Source organism: Schistocerca gregaria, unplaced genomic scaffold (genome assembly GCF_023897955.1).
Source record: "Schistocerca gregaria isolate iqSchGreg1 unplaced genomic scaffold, iqSchGreg1.2 ptg000703l, whole genome shotgun sequence".
Taxonomy (NCBI): Eukaryota; Metazoa; Arthropoda; class Insecta; order Orthoptera; family Acrididae; genus Schistocerca; species Schistocerca gregaria.
Genome location: NW_026062081.1, coordinates 102501 through 110000, shown reverse-complemented (window position 1 = coordinate 110000; position 7500 = coordinate 102501). Strand labels below are relative to the sequence as shown.

General features: G+C 54.8%; 3 non-coding genes across 3 annotated transcripts in view; all 3 read left to right on the top strand.

The window, feature by feature from the left end:
* The first annotated feature begins 3672 nt into the window (after nt 1–3672).
* LOC126320157 (small subunit ribosomal RNA) lies at nt 3673–5565 on the top strand. The gene has a single exon (XR_007557904.1). It is a non-coding gene; the product is annotated as a small subunit ribosomal RNA (ribosomal RNA).
* Nucleotides 5566–5930: 365 nt separating this feature from the next.
* On the top strand, nt 5931–6085 carry LOC126320129 (5.8S ribosomal RNA). The gene has a single exon (XR_007557879.1). It is a non-coding gene; the product is annotated as a 5.8S ribosomal RNA (ribosomal RNA).
* Nucleotides 6086–6273: 188 nt separating this feature from the next.
* Nucleotides 6274–7500, top strand: part of LOC126320111 (large subunit ribosomal RNA) — a 4222-nt gene continuing 2995 nt past the window's right edge. Inside the window, exon 1 of the ribosomal RNA XR_007557868.1 lies at nt 6274–7500. This exon is cut by the window's right edge and continues 2995 nt beyond it. This is a non-coding gene — a ribosomal RNA (large subunit ribosomal RNA).

The window sequence follows — 7500 nt, the reverse complement described above, 5'->3', positions numbered from 1 at the left end:
CAGTCGATACTCGCCGTGTGGTGGAAGGTAAACATTATGCGGTACATCAGTACTTTCCTAATAGTTCGGTCGTCTCACGGCACTGCTTAGTAAATGATGCAAGGCCACATATAGATGATTTATGCGAATGTCCCTATACGTGCTGTAAGACTGGGCACACAACGTGAATCGCACGTCAGCCAGACACTCGAACATGCACCACTCTCGGCCTGCAACGGAGACACACAATACGTAAACATCTGGAATGCGACAATGTCGAGTGCATCCTCTCTGCGACATTGCACCGTCGACACTATGATAACCAGAGCAGTAGGTCCACCTATAAAAGCACAATACCCCACTCCTCCGACAACTACCATTGCTCAGATAAACCAACACACATCCTACACAGAGGGGCACCAAATATCACCCCCCGCCCTCGTGTTATACCACATGAAAAATTGCAGAAGTGAGAGACACAGACCCGCCAGCCTCTTGCTACAAGCATCGAACCGACGTGACGTATCTGACGGTGACTCAGGCATCCGCGTACTGCCACCACTATCCACCCCCCCCCCCTCTCTCTCTCTTCCCCCTTTCCCACAATACCAAATTTAACCAACTTTATTGCTTAACCTAACTGTGGCTGTACCAGATTATCGCTTAACCTAACTGTGGCTGTACCAGATTATCGCTTAACCTAACTGTGGCTGTACCAGATTATCGCTTAACCTAACTGTGGCTGTACCAGATTATCGCTTAACCTAACTGTGGCTGTACCAGATTATCGCTTAACCTAACTGTGGCTGTACCAGATTATCGCTTAACCTAACTGTGGCTGTACCAGATTATCGCTTAACCTAACTGTGGCTGTACCAGATTATCGCTTAACCTAACTGTGGCTGTACCAGATTATCGCTTAACCTAACTGTGGCTGTACCAGATCATCGCTTAACCTAACTGTGGCTGTACCAGATCATCGCTTAACCTAACTGTGGCTGTACCAGATTATCGCTTAACCTAACTCAATTTGTCCCTTAACCTAACTCAATTTGTCCCTTAACCTAACTCAAGTTGTCCCTTAACCTAACTCAAGTTGTCCCTTAACCTAACTCAAGTTGTCCCTTAACCTAACTCAAGTTGTCCCTTAACCTAACTCAAGTTGTCCCTTAACCTAACTCAAGTTGTCCCTTAACCTAACTCAAGTTGTCCCTTAACCTAACTCAAGTTGTCCCTTAACCTAACTCAAGTTGTCCCTTAACCTAACTCAAGTTGTCCCTTAACCTAACTCAAGTTGTCCCTTAACCTAACTCAAGTTGTCCCTTAACCTAACTCAAGTTGTCCCTTAACCTAACTCAAGTTGTCCCTTAACCTAACTCAAGTTGTCCCTTAACCTAACTCAAGTTGTCCCTTAACCTAACTCAAGTTGTCCCTTAACCTAACTCAAGTTGTCCCTTAACCTAACTCAAGTTGTCCCTTAACCTAACTCAAGTTGTCCCTTAACCTAACTCAAGTTGTCCCTTAACCTAACTCAAGTTGTCCCTTAACCTAACCCACGTTGTCCCTTAACCTAACCCACGTTGTCCCTTAACCTAACCCACGTTGTCCCTTAACCTAACCCACGTTGTCCCTTAACCTAACCCACGTTGTCCCTTAACCTAACCCACGTTGTCCCTTAACCTAACCCACGTTGTCCCTTAACCTAACCCACGTTGTCCCTTAACCTAACCCACGTTGTCCCTTAACCTAACCCACGTTGTCCCTTAACCTAACCCACGTTGTCCCTTAACCTAACCCACGTTGTCCCTTAACCTAACCCACGTTGTCCCTTAACCTAACCCACGTTGTCCCTTAACCTAACCCACGTTGTCCCTTTGCCTAACATAGTTCACTGCTCGGAATCTCTGGTGTCGTTGTTATCCTCATGTAGATGTCTTGCGAGTGTTGCTTACTTTCCACATATTCCCGCTATCCACTGTCAATTGTACTGCAATAGGACTATATCGGCCCCCCCCCCCCCTCTGTCCCCCTCTTTGTGTCTCTGTCCTCTCAAGCTGGTCGGTCTGGCGTGTGAGTGTTAAATGAGCCTCGCAGCTGTTCAGTTGCATTCAGATGTCGACGCCCTCAGTGTACGTCGTGGTATGGTCTGTGTCCATTGTCCGCTGATGTCGTACGCGTAACCCACACGCTGTACCGATCATCGGTAGTTACGTACAGAGTGAAGTAGTGTGATACGTGTGACTGTACGCTGGCTGTGCCCAACGGTGTCGAATCTCAATTTCCATATGTTGTGCTCGATGCTACTTGTCTCGTCTCCCAATAACAGCTAGGTTGCACTGTGGTACGCCGTAGAGGCGTGTGGGAGGAACGTACGAACGCATTGTATGTCACCCTGGGTCGCTGGGGGTGGTGGTGCGGTGAGTCAGGTCAGGTCAGGTCAGGTCAGGTCAGCGTGAGCCGTCTGATGTAGTGACGCGTGTATTCCGACTTTGTCGTATTGCCTCACACAAAGTGCTACCCTGGTGGACCGCGTTCCATATCTGGGACATGCCGCAGATGCCGGTTGACAGTGGATCGCGGAAGGGACATCGCATACTTGCGCGGGCCACCTTCCACGTGTTCTCTTCTGCACATGTCGCAGTGTGTATGTGGTCTGATGTAGCGTGTCGTGACACATGACATCCTGGCATGCAAGAATTGTTGAATTCGCAAATGTAGGTGGACATCTACGTTTACTGCCCAAGATACGCAAATGAACTGGAAATCCGTTGTTGAGCGGTTGTTCACGCTGGAGGTGAATCTGTGATGGCGACGATCGGTACAGCTATTAACCGGTTGTTTCAGCGGTACCCGCCACATCCACACACGTGACTAGGCCCATGTGGGTATGAAGCGATACGCGGCGGTGGCTTGGTGGGACTGTTCCCGGCCGGTGAAGGGGGGCCGCCCGGCGTGTTGGCCGCGCGCTGCGTGGGCGCACGCGCAACAGCCGGCTGGTGGGGGGCGCCGAGTGGCAGGAGCGCCAGCCGACGGGCCCGGCAGGCGGCGCAGCTACGCTGCGGCGCACCCTGCACGCGGCGCCTGGCGGCCAAAGTTGGTTCAGCCGAGCCCGGTGCGAAGCGCGGTGGACATCTGCAGTGTGCTGGTCTGATTGAGGACTGTGTGCGTTGAGGATGCGCCGCCGCCTGGCACTCGGCGCCGCGACGCCGTCTGCTGCTCGGTCGCCCCAGCGGTTCTCGCAGGTGGTTTGTATCGCAGTTGTGCGGACGTGTTGGCGCGTGCGCTGTGCTGGGAGAGTTCGCTTCTGCACCCAAGTGGGGCTTTGCCCTTGTGTGGCGCTGGCGTTGGAGCTGCCGGTCACCATAGGTGGCGCGTGTTGTCTCCCGCCGGCAATGCCACGACAGCACGCTCCCGGGCCTCTGTCGGCAGCGGCAAGCTCAGTTGGGAGCAAGGGTGTTCGCACTAAAACCGTCTACTCGCCTAACTCCGGGCGATTGCGCCTCTCTCGAAACCGACCAAGTACCTAGGACGGCGCTGCGCGCCGCCGGGACCTGAGAGGGTTTCGAGGTGTATCGTGCAGGGGAGCTCGGCCTCCTCCTGTTTGCAGAATAATTGAGCGGACGCTTGCGTGTTCGCGCGGGCCCCCGGGACACACTCCCGGGCGGCCGGCTGCTCAGCTCTAGTTGACGCAGCTCCCTGGTTGATCCTGCCAGTAGTCATATGCTTGTCTCAAAGATTAAGCCATGCATGTCTCAGTACAAGCCGCATTAAGGTGAAACCGCGAATGGCTCATTAAATCAGTTATGGTTCCTTAGATCGTACCCACGTTACTTGGATAACTGTGGTAATTCTAGAGCTAATACATGCAAACAGAGTCCCGACCAGAGATGGAAGGGACGCTTTTATTAGATCAAAACCAATCGGATTGGCTTGTCTGGTCCGTTTGCCTTGGTGACTCTGAATAACTTTGGGCTGATCGCACGGTCCTCGTACCGGCGACGCATCTTTCAAATGTCTGCCTTATCAACTGTCGATGGTAGGTTCTGCGCCTACCATGGTTGTAACGGGTAACGGGGAATCAGGGTTCGATTCCGGAGAGGGAGCCTGAGAAACGGCTACCACATCCAAGGAAGGCAGCAGGCGCGCAAATTACCCACTCCCGGCACGGGGAGGTAGTGACGAAAAATAACGATACGGGACTCATCCGAGGCCCCGTAATCGGAATGAGTACACTTTAAATCCTTTAACGAGTATCTATTGGAGGGCAAGTCTGGTGCCAGCAGCCGCGGTAATTCCAGCTCCAATAGCGTATATTAAAGTTGTTGCGGTTAAAAAGCTCGTAGTTGGATTTGTGTCCCACGCTGTTGGTTCACCGCCCGTCGGTGTTTAACTGGCATGTATCGTGGGACGTCCTGCCGGTGGGGCGAGCCGAAGGGGTGCTTTCGCGTCCCGAGGCGGACCCCGTTTAAATCCTACCAGGGTGCTCTTTGTTGAGTGTCTCGGTGGGCCGGCACGTTTACTTTGAACAAATTAGAGTGCTTAAAGCAGGCAAGCCCGCCTGAATACTGTGTGCATGGAATAATGGAATAGGACCTCGGTTCTATTTTGTTGGTTTTCGGAACCCGAGGTAATGATTAATAGGGACAGGCGGGGGCATTCGTATTGCGACGTTAGAGGTGAAATTCTTGGATCGTCGCAAGACGAACAGAAGCGAAAGCATTTGCCAAGTATGTTTTCATTAATCAAGAACGAAAGTTAGAGGTTCGAAGGCGATCAGATACCGCCCTAGTTCTAACCATAAACGATGCCAGCCAGCGATCCGCCGCAGTTCCTCCGATGACTCGGCGGGCAGCCTCCGGGAAACCAAAGCTTTTGGGTTCCGGGGGAAGTATGGTTGCAAAGCTGAAACTTAAAGGAATTGACGGAAGGGCACCACCAGGAGTGGAGCCTGCGGCTTAATTTGACTCAACACGGGAAACCTCACCAGGCCCGGACACCGGAAGGATTGACAGATTGATAGCTCTTTCTTGATTCGGTGGGTGGTGGTGCATGGCCGTTCTTAGTTGGTGGAGCGATTTGTCTGGTTAATTCCGATAACGAACGAGACTCTAGCCTGCTAACTAGTCGCGTGACATCCTTCGTGCTGTCAGCGATTACTTTTCTTCTTAGAGGGACAGGCGGCTTCTAGCCGCACGAGATTGAGCAATAACAGGTCTGTGATGCCCTTAGATGTTCTGGGCCGCACGCGCGCTACACTGAAGGAATCAGCGTGTCTTCCTAGGCCGAAAGGTCGGGGTAACCCGCTGAACCTCCTTCGTGCTAGGGATTGGGGCTTGCAATTGTTCCCCATGAACGAGGAATTCCCAGTAAGCGCGAGTCATAAGCTCGCGTTGATTACGTCCCTGCCCTTTGTACACACCGCCCGTCGCTACTACCGATTGAATGATTTAGTGAGGTCTTCGGACTGGTACGCGGCATCGACTCTGTCGTTGCCGATGCTACCGGAAAGATGACCAAACTTGATCATTTAGAGGAAGTAAAAGTCGTAACAAGGTTTCCGTAGGTGAACCTGCGGAAGGATCATTACCGACTAGACTGCATGTCTTTCGATGTGCGTGTCGTGTCGCGCAACACGCTACCTGTACGGCAGTGGCCGTGCGCCGCGTGCGGAACCACGCGTGCCTCTCAAAACTAGCGGAAGTGTTGTTGTTGTTGTGTGGTACGAGCGCTGAAGCTCTGGAGCGGCTGGCCTGCGGTACCTGGCGCCTGGCGCCGGTTTTGAATGACGTTCGCCCGAGTGCCTGTCCGCTCCGGTGTGGAGCCGTACGACGCCCATCGGCTGTGAGGCCGTTGGACACAAAAAAAATAGTGGAACAGGGGCCGTCAGACGCCTCAGTCCCGCAAATGCTACTGTCTTGAAAGAGACAGTGGGAGACTGAAAAGGAAAAGATCACCCAGGACGGTGGATCACTCGGCTCGTGGGTCGATGAAGAACGCAGCAAATTGCGCGTCGACATGTGAACTGCAGGACACATGAACATCGACGTTTCGAACGCACATTGCGGTCCATGGATTCCGTTCCCGGGCCACGTCTGGCTGAGGGTCGGCTACGTATACTGAAGCGCGCGGCGTTTGTCCCGCTTCGGAGACGTGGGAGTGTCGTGGTCGCCTGTGTGGCCGGCCGCGTCTCCTTAAACGTGCGATGCGCGCCCGTCGCCTGGCGGTTCGCATACCGGTACTTTCTCGGTAGCGTGCACAGCCGGCTGGCGGTGTGGCGTGCGACACCTCGTACAACGACCTCAGAGCAGGCGAGACTACCCGCTGAATTTAAGCATATTACTAAGCGGAGGAAAAGAAACTAACAAGGATTCCCCCAGTAGCGGCGAGCGAACAGGGAAGAGTCCAGCACCGAACCCCGCAGGCTGCCGCCTGTCGTGGCATGTGGTGTTTGGGAGGGTCCACTACCCCGACGCCTCGCGCCGAGCCCAAGTCCAACTTGAATGAGGCCACGGCCCGTAGAGGGTGCCAGGCCCGTAGCGGCCGGTGCGAGCGTCGGCGGGACCTCTCCTTCGAGTCGGGTTGCTTGAGAGTGCAGCTCCAAGTGGGTGGTAAACTCCATCTGAGACTAAATATGACCACGAGACCGATAGCGAACAAGTACCGTGAGGGAAAGTTGAAAAGAACTTTGAAGAGAGAGTTCAAAAGTACGTGAAACCGTTCTGGGGTAAACGTGAGAAGTCCGAAAGGTCGAACGGGTGAGATTCACGCCCATCCGGCCACTGGCCCCCGCCCTCGGCAGATGGGGCCGGCCGCCCGCGCGGAGCAATCCGCGGCGGGGTCGTGTCCGGTTGCCTTTCCACTCGCCGCGGGGTGGGGCCGTTCCGGTGTGCGGTGGGCCGCACTTCTCCCCTAGTAGGACGTCGCGACCCGCTGGGTGCCGGCCTACGGCCCGGGTGCGCAGCCTGTCCTTCCGCGGGCCTCGGTTCGCGTCTGTTGGGCAGAGCCCCGGTGTCCTGGCTGGCTGCTCGGCGGTATATCTGGAGGAGTCGATTCGCCCCTTCGGGCGCTCGGGCTCCCGGCAAGCGCGCGCGGTTCTTCCCGGATGACGGACCTACCTGGCCCGGCCCCGGACCCGCGCCGCTGTTGGCTCGGGATGCTCTCGGGCGGAATAATCGCTCCCGTCAGCGGCGCTTCAGCTTTGGACAATTTCACGACCCGTCTTGAAACACGGACCAAGGAGTCTAACATGTGCGCGAGTCATTGGGCTGTACGAAACCTAAAGGCGTAATGAAAGTGAAGGTCTCGCCTTGCGCGGGCCGAGGGAGGATGGGGCTTCCCCGCCCTTCACGGGGCGGCGGCCTCCGCACTCCCGGGGCGTCTCGTCCTCATTGCGAGGTGAGGCGCACCTAGAGCGTACACGTTGGGACCCGAAAGATGGTGAACTATGCCTGGCCAGGACGAAGTCAGGGGAAACCCTGATGGAGGTCCGTAGCGATTCTGACGTGCAAATCGATCGTCGGA